The following is a 9,381-nucleotide window of genomic DNA, read 5'->3' on the forward strand; positions in this document are numbered from 1 at the left end:
TTTGAATCTAAGCCCGTTATTGACTTAGTAAGTACATTTTGCATACTTTTCAGGCCTATGTTATGCAAAACGCATGTGTGCATCACTACTAGCTTAAATGGCACATACATAAAATATCACGCCAAGAAAATATTTACTTCATACATTCAATTACATTCCCGTAAACATATGTTGGCTACTTTCGTTTTAAAAAAAATAAACGGTGCATACATCCCTTGAAACTGGCTTGCTTTTCCGTTAGATTGTGTTGCTTTTGTAAAGATAACATTCGTTAACAGTGATCACACGAAAACAAAACTTGAATCTACTAACACAAGATTTGCATTTAAGATCAAATATACGTAGCTACGAAAAGAAAATAAACTCATTTATTTTCTCAAAAAAATCGTTGCGTATGTACATCAGTCATCAAACAATAGATGCGCAAAGCGGTCCCTTGACTTGTTTTCTTAAATGATCCATTTCGCGCGGAAATCTATATTCCTCGATGGTAAAGGTAGGATTACATTTTTCAATTCAGAAAGTGTCTTCCTATAAGTTTCATTAAGAACTAGGATTGTTATTATTGTTAACTACTTCTATTAAACAAAACCCTCTTCGTTTCTAATCTTTACCCGACATCTTGTGTTAACATGCAACGAGGTAGAGCTATCGCATGCTTGGCTTATTTGCTTATGTTTATTCTACTTTCTTTTCAGACAAAATCAATTGACGTGAGACTAATTATTCATTTGGAATCTTTAGCCTAGTCCGCAATATTTGGAACATCGTGCATGTTAAGTGACATATGTTATTTATTTCATAATCATGTTTATTTGTCAAAATTCAAATTAATTCATCCTCAATTTCCACGAAACAACCCAGCATAATTTAGGTAAATAATATAATGAGGCTCTGGCAAGCGTTTATACATTTGCAGACTATTTCATAGACGTATGTTTTGTTATTTATACCCTCGGTTTTAGGATTGCACTATAGAAATGAAACACTTTCCAGTAAACTCTGTACTGATCAACTTAAATCAGTGAATGTCATAATTTTTTTATGTACTTAGACTATATAAACAATGCTTTTAATAAATTGGAAAATGTAACTCAGAAGTTATAAAAACTAGATGTGAATGCCTTTATTGTTAATGTCTGAAATATAATGATTCCAAATATAAATGAGTACGATCCAATATAATGTAAGGGTCTATAGATGGGTATGTACTGAATGAAACGTTCAATGCTGATGTGTAAAAAGATGTATAACCCCCATGTTCCAATTAAACAGATATTTAAAAGAATCAAACAAGAACGTGTTAATGAACAAATATTTACATAAAGCTATTTAAACAAATACTTAAACTCAAAAACTTAAATTTTGGCATTGTATAAGTGACCTAGTTTATCAATGATTTTGCGTGTAACTAGACACGACACAATAACTAAGCATATACAAAATACAATGTTATCAATATACGAAGTAAAATCGACCTTTTCATTTTTAGTCAGGGATTTCAATAGATTTTAAAAACCAGGAGTCAATGATCCCTGGACTGAAATTTTGAGGAGTCAAATTGAAAAATGGTGGGGTCAATTTTGAAGCGCGTTAATTGTGTTTTTGTCTGTATTATTCAATTTTTTAGATAAAAATATGCTCTAAGAGTAACACGATATCTTAAAAAGTTATACTGCTTTATTAAATAACAATACCATGATACATAACACAACATATTTTAATGAATTGGTACATTAAATATACTTCCTTATACTATAGTTATAACACATTTAAGTCTTTTAAGACATTTAAATAATTTAAGATATGTACCGGTAGCACCTTTTCATCACATATTTATCGTCATTATCTTACCATCATCCCTATGATAGCTTTTCTAACAAAACACAATCTAAATGCATGGAACATCTAGTATATCTTTTACTGTTTATCCGAATACTATACATGTCCGAAATATGTACACTTTGGAATGCCTCACCTGTACTAGTTTTACTTTAATAATCCAATTTTTTCTTGTTGTTATCGGGTTTAACAAACCTTATCAAATGTTTGTTAAATCCAGTTAATGCTTTCTCCATTATTGAATCGCTATTACTTGCAATTTGAATCGCCAGCTTTGAATTGAACGCGGGTTGAATGTTAAGTCCGCCATTTACAATGTCGAAGGTCATGACGCAGCAATTTAATTATACTCAGATAATTTATATCTTATCGAGAAAATGTGTTTTCTCAATGTTTATGTGTAGTATTATTACTTGTTAGTATAAAAAAGGAACTGTGATTCCAGTTTATATAAGATGGGTGTTACTCGTAATTATCGGTGGATTAACAACTGACAAAACTCGCTGGACTTAGATCTACTATTGGATCTACGTAATTAATAGACCTTTGATCAATGTGGTTTTTACTTTAATTAATTTTGCCGACTTTCTTTAACCGTGCCGTCTGAAAAGTCTGCAAAAAACCTACAATTATCGGATGGCCAATCAATTATCACGTAATCACTGCTGCTAATTACCCAGTTAGTGGGCACGCACTATTTAGACGGTGACATGTGTAGAGATGAGATAAGATAAACAACGCCCGGGGTATTCCCTCGATTATAGACCGAGTTTCAAATACTGAAATATTAATTTCAATTAGGAGCACAGCGGGATTTATTACCATGGAACTCGAGATGTTAACTGACTGATGCACGGGTCAAAATGACGCGCAGCAGAAAAAAGGGTTGCGTCAAAAATGAGTCCTTTTTAATTTGCTCGCGTCAAAACGCAGGATTCTGCGTCTATTGAAATCCCTGTTTAGTTCTTCGCTTGCGAAAGTCTAAGGTTATGAGTGTGCGTTGCAAGTCAGTCTGCTCTTAACTACGCGAGGAAAGATAACCACATCTGCCTGTTTATACTCTACCACTGGCACACTGCAGACTACAGTGTGTGTATGTAATCAATAGTGTTTCACAGAATAGTGGTTAACAGATTGTGAGACGACATTGGCCAGTTTGTCATTGAAATCTGTACATATTGGCGGCTTTCAGGGAAAACGGGGCTTAATGCATGTCAAATAAGTGGTTTCCCAGATTAGCCTGTGCACACTGATTAGCCTGTGCAATGCACACAAGCTAATCAAGGAGGGCACTTTCTGATCGTTTGGTGTTTTTCTTTTAAAGAGAGTCTCTGGTACTGGGATGACAATTAATGCATATGCATAAATACCTGGGTTTTTTTCAAAAATGAAGCTTAAATTATCTTTTCTATTATTGATTTGAAAAAAAAAAGAATAAAAGAGATTATAACTTCAAAGTAACCTCGCTGACAAGGCAAATCACTTTTAAATTAAATAAACAACCAATGAGTTCTGAATTTTTACCTTGTGGCATTTTTTAGTAAACATCTAAAAGGGACCTTTTCACAGTGTGTCATTAAATGCTTTATATTGATAAATGTATACATTGGATCTTAACAGCTCCATTAAGAGAAAACAACAAGAATAAAATTAAAGAAACAAAAAAAGTTACCCTCAACGGGGCTCGAACCACTGACCCCTGGAATGAAAGTCTATCGTTTAGACCACTCGGCCATCTCTCATACAATGAGAGATGTATTTGATACTTTATATAAGCAACCCTCGTAGTATGAAAACAATATAACGACAACAACAGAACTCTCCAAATTATTAAATCGTTTAGTTTTGTCAATTTACCAAAACGTGAAAAGGTCCCTTTAATGTCTTCAGACTTGCACATTGAATGAGTTCAATACACTGTCAGATCTTACATCATGAATAACTTACAGGTTTAGCGGTTGCCTGTTAGCCATGAGCCAATAGATTTAAGCCTAGGAAACTCAATTTTAAAAGTTGGATCAATTAGGCCCAAGAAATTATTCCGGCTCACAACAAGACATGGTGCATTAAAAGTCTGTTATGTCGGCAAAATTGTTGCGCAATAATTTAAAGAAAATATATAAAGTATTAGAAACACATAACACAACATGTGCATAATTCTAGGCTTGTTATTCTTTAGCAAGGCAACCAAAATTCTAAAGATGGTTGCCAGTGCAGCAACCAATTGTGAAAAAAAGAGACATATTGTTGTTATTTTGTCTAAGATATCTCTATAACATAAATAATATTAAATATGACGTTAAACAGTGCACACACAACTCGACCTGTGCTTAAAGACACACTCTTTATAAATTTGAATGGGTTGTGTTCATTTCAAACTTGCGATATAAAAAGCTATAACATAATTTTGAAAACTGAGGTGCGTCTAAGATTATGCAATAGCGAAGAACTTCAGTGCATTTAGCGCTTTGATTACCATTGCATTTGACGTATTGTTTAAAATAGTCGATGTACTTTTAACAAGCATTTGTTTTACAAATACTTGTATTTACAAATCAATTCCGCCGTAAGTATACTGTATAATGGCCGTATTTGCGTGTCCCATATAAGATATAGCAAATTTTAACATCAACTATAAACATAAACTGCTGAAGACTAGGACCACCTCTTTGTATAGAACACTGTACAGCATTTAAGGTTTAAATGGGCTTGAGGGCTAGCCGGAAATCAAACATCCCCACAATTATATGTTACTGACTAAACAAGTCCATGCCTTAGTAAAACTGAATAATATTGATTCGATATTAAGAACTTCCCTGTTTCTCAACGTACCCCTACTCGTATTGTTAACGGCACATGCACACTAGACATCGAACAATGCTGTTTGCGACGAGCATAGGTTAGCTTTCGAATACAAAGTGTATCGTCATGTCATCCGTGTGTGTGTCCCAACCATAATAGGTACTAAAGCAGGTTGACTAGTTGGGGACTTAGCATTAATATTGGTGCGGTAAACATACTAGTGACCTGTTTTTGTCGTCTCACAGTTGAGTGTTACGCGCAAGCTAAATACATTTGCGGATTGCCAATAGAAACTACCGGAAACGGTCTCGAATAAACTATGAAAAACCTGACATCGTGACCTTACATTTTAAAGCCTGAAAAGTGCTTCATTATACATACTCTAGATTTTTAAGCTTTAACTACTGTGAAACCATTTATTTTCGACAGCGCAAAATATCGTCATTTTTATAAAAATGACGATTTCGTCAGCACTTAAATTCGCCGATTTCTGATTTTGATATTTAAAAAAATGCGTTAGTCGATATCCGATTTGTGTGTAATACATATTCGCGATCAATCGCAGTTGCGAAAAATCGTGGTACGAATGCGGGAACACACTAGAGAATCACTACAGTAGGTGGGGCCTGTTTGTCACATGCCAATTAACTACCGGTAGTCTTTTGTTATCAAGGGACAGTAATGGACCCTCTTTATGCATGTCATTCTCACGTTCATTGTTATGATTAGCGGACAAGTGGGATCTAACTGGTATGATTTTTATTAAAATGCTGTCAATACCGTTTTAAAACTGTTTGTGTTATACGAAAGAGGTTCCAGTTTGTTAAGTGTTTTTTTTTCAAATAAAATGCTTTTTTATTCTGATATCAACATTAAAATTATAAACTCTATGTGTGTGTTTGTTCTTAAAAAGTAAACTACCGGTATATAAATCAATAATGTCAATAATTTAAAAATAAATAAATTGATACATATAAAATAGTAATAAGTGTGGTTAAACGCAAACAATCAAACAACAAACAGCAATTAAAATATTCTTTATTAATTTGTGATAAATACGCATGTTGATCACACATCGTCATCTTTTCATTTGGTTTATTGTCTTTCATCGGCATTCGCTGCGTGATGGCTAATATGCAACACCCCTGAAAAACACAATGCACCTAATGGGTAATAAAGTTATTAACAATTAGCGCTAATTCATTACCAATCTACATAAACGTAGTCAACGCATTCGATACAGCTGTAATGCACACGCGTTTTAAAGAAGTGTAACGTGTCAGTTAAGTACCTTGTGTAATCTACATCCCTTTGTGTCAAAACCGGATTAATCTTGATTACGAAACAGCAGTGAATGTGTGCATGGATTATGGTGGAATTTAATGCCTCATTGTGCGATTAAAAACCGTTATTGGAATTAAATAAAAAGAAAGGGGTTGTTTTCTTATTGCTAACATATCATTTAAAATGTAGTTAAAGATTCATATACATCATACACACAGGAATTGGTTCTTATCATCAAACTGACAGCAGTTACCATTATGAATTTCCGGTTTTCCACTTGTAACCTTAATAACTTAAGGCACTTCTTGATCAGGACACTTGCATTACACGCTTCTTTGCCTTCGTCATACTTTTGATTTGTTTTTATGCCACACACTAATGCCTTCGGCTTTCGTTACCTGTATCGAAAGCACTTCTCGATCAGCTTACTTGCAAAACACGCTTCTTTGCCTTCCTCATACCTTTACTAAAACCAGTCAATCCTTTTCACTATACAGCAACTTTAAATATTTGACCAGCTTGGTGATACGTTTGTTTTAATTACAGGTCAGTTTTATTCTGAAAGTGAGGAGACGCAGAAGTTTAAAACACCAATATGTTGCTGTTCCTTATCGTAAGTTATATGTGTTATGTAATGGGAAGGCATTGATTTTAGTGTGATCTACTTCACTGCAATCAGAGTAAGCCCATTATGGTGAATACTCTTTTCACTTGATGTAATGCAAATAACTGAACTTCATTTACCTTTTTTAATGAATTGCTAAAAGAATACTACAATACACTTATTTACAGAAAATAGCCCACACGCGTCGAGTTTGTTCGTAGTACATTACGGCCTTGTAAACGTTATACATTCCGACTCTGAGGAAAGCAAGGCCAGTACGCGGTCACTCTGTCTGGAGATTGAACATGAAATCTAGAATACAAGTGTCCATTCTTGACCGGGCGATTTGCACTTTTTTTATTTAAAAAATCGCGCAAATTTTAGGCATGTGTGAGAGAAAATTCGCGCGCTCGATATTTATGAGTATTTTTTCTAAAGATCAAATCGTTTTCGACTTCGCCCAAAATGCTGGGAGCCGATTTACGATTGTCTGTCAATTACATGTATCTCTTCACCAAGCTAAAGCCCACCGAAAGGCGGAGCGTCGTTGTGTTGGAAAATCAATATTGGTCTATGCGATCACACGGTTTGAATAAGCGATAGCACTCGTAGGCAGTAAATACCTGCCGTAAATCATGAAGACAACGCGTGACGTGGTTGTCATAAGCGCATTGATTTGTGGAAGTCTGTTAGCTTTGTTATACCTACCGAACTAAATGGACATTATGGTGCACACCTCCACGATAAAACCTTGACCAGTTACTTAGAAAACTGATAATGGCAACCGGGTGTAATCATCGTGGCATTGCAAGCATACTATTTTCAAAAAATGCATTCGACAATTAAAGCGTTAAACAATTATCGTTGAATTCACTAGTCACAACTGTAAACGTTTTGTTAAATTCCCAAATGAGCATAATTAAATCTGTCATCCGAATCACACTTCAGAATTTTAATGTTGACGCGACGTTCCCAAATTCAAAAGTGTTAATGTATTTCGTGTTAATCCTTTGTCTCGATAAAAAGTGCGCTTGGAAAGCGTGGGTGTATCGATTGTTAGATTAAAACTTAAGCGCTGAGCCCTTGATACTATGCAAAGCACGCAAATCAGTAAATGTTTATTTGAGATATTTACAATTATGCAGATTTATGATTTTAAAACATATTTTCTTTTTTTAAGTCAAGTCATCGAAATACTATGGACAGTGCTGTTTTATGTAACAGCAGTTACCATAGTATTTCTCTAACCTGATGATATGTTATAATTTGTTAGGTAAAACAATTAAAAGTAAAATGTAATTGCCACCCTTGTTTTGAAAATATTTTTAAAATTGAGGGGTAATTTCTCCCTATTGTCGGATTTTCTAGAATATACACTGATATTTGCACGTTTATGCTACCGACTAATTGTCTATAAATCACACAGTCTGACCTCAAGTCTCTATCTAAACGTAGTTTCATTTGGTTTGTCATTTAGAAAACGAAATTTTTCATGTGATGTACGGAAAGAAAACTGGATCTTAAAGAAATACTATCATATGATATTATCTAATCATGAGATAGGAACTAACAATAAATACGTGATATAACGTGTATGGACACAAAATATTACCTGAAGTACAATCGTTTTTATCTTCCAGTACAAATGTGTAATATACGTGTATATTAAGATATAAGGTATATGTGTGTGTGTGTACTTTTCATTTGTACATATACAATACGCTTTGTAATACACATTTTTTTTATAAGTTACTTGTAGCAGAAAAAAAGGCAGCAGCACATATAAATCCTTTGTTTTTAGTTCAGTTATTTAGACACGTTGTGTTTTTTTTCAAACTTCATTTTCAACTTCAGGATTAATGCTGGATATTTAATAATTTTTTTTTTATAGTTTTCCTTAAGGAATGATTTTTTTATTGCAGTTGGTACTTGATTTCAAGGGTAAGTTAATAGTTCTGTTATTTTTTCTTAAATGCATTTATTATAATATTACCCTTCTTGTTATTACGCTGGTTAGGTTTGAAAAAAAAATGAAGTTATCCTGAATTATGATTACATACCATAATATATTGATTCCGAGCTGCAACTATATTATTATATGTATGATATAAACACAAAATTATCTAGTAACTACTTAACACAATACTTTTAGAAAAGTTGAAGACGTCTATTCATATAATGATTTCAGGTGTCAGTTGTGTTAAGTTCGCAGTTGAAGGAAACATGGTCAATGGGCAGGATGTGCGTATTGTCTGCAAATCTAACGATCCCATCATAATATCTTACACAAACTCGAGCAGTGAAGTAACCATTGGAGGTTGCAGTGCTTTCAAAGACTGTCATACGGAATTCCCAGACAAATACGCTGTAAACGGCACGGGCGACGTTGGAATACTGACGATATACAAACTCGACGTCGGAAAATATGGTGTTTACACATGTACGAATGCTCTGAATACATCTTGTAAAGAAAGCGTCAACGTCACCTTAAATGCACAGCATACGACTACTCCACATCAAACGAGCGGATATTATACGCCTTGCATAAGAGGCAAAGTGGTGATCTACACGTGCGTTGCGATGGCTGTTTGTTTTGGTTTTGAATTGTAACATTTGTGAAATAAAGAATGTATCATAGAAATTCTAAATGCTATGTCCACACCTTTTCTCCTCTCTGGTAAAGGGACGGGGTATATTGCTTTGATTTGCTTATGTCGGTTCGCTCTTAGTTCATAAGGATAAACACCTGTCCCCTTCCATTCAAAACATACGTATACAAAACCATGACGCCTTCTGGAGTTAAATAAGGAGTTTGACAATCAATGGAAATACATATATAATAAAATAAA

The 9,381-nt window shown here is 34.1% G+C and overlaps 1 long non-coding RNA gene across 1 annotated transcript; it reads left to right on the forward strand.

The window, feature by feature from the left end:
* The first annotated feature begins 303 nt into the window (after window positions 1-303).
* Window positions 304-9,381, forward strand: LOC127870483 (uncharacterized). Its single transcript, XR_008044844.1, has 4 exons — window positions 304-496; window positions 6,475-6,541; window positions 8,455-8,473; window positions 8,721-9,381. It is a non-coding gene; the product is annotated as an uncharacterized LOC127870483 (long non-coding RNA).

The sequence above is a fragment of the Dreissena polymorpha genome, chromosome 2 (genome assembly GCF_020536995.1).
Source record: "Dreissena polymorpha isolate Duluth1 chromosome 2, UMN_Dpol_1.0, whole genome shotgun sequence".
NCBI classification, from domain to species: domain Eukaryota; kingdom Metazoa; phylum Mollusca; class Bivalvia; order Myida; family Dreissenidae; genus Dreissena; species Dreissena polymorpha.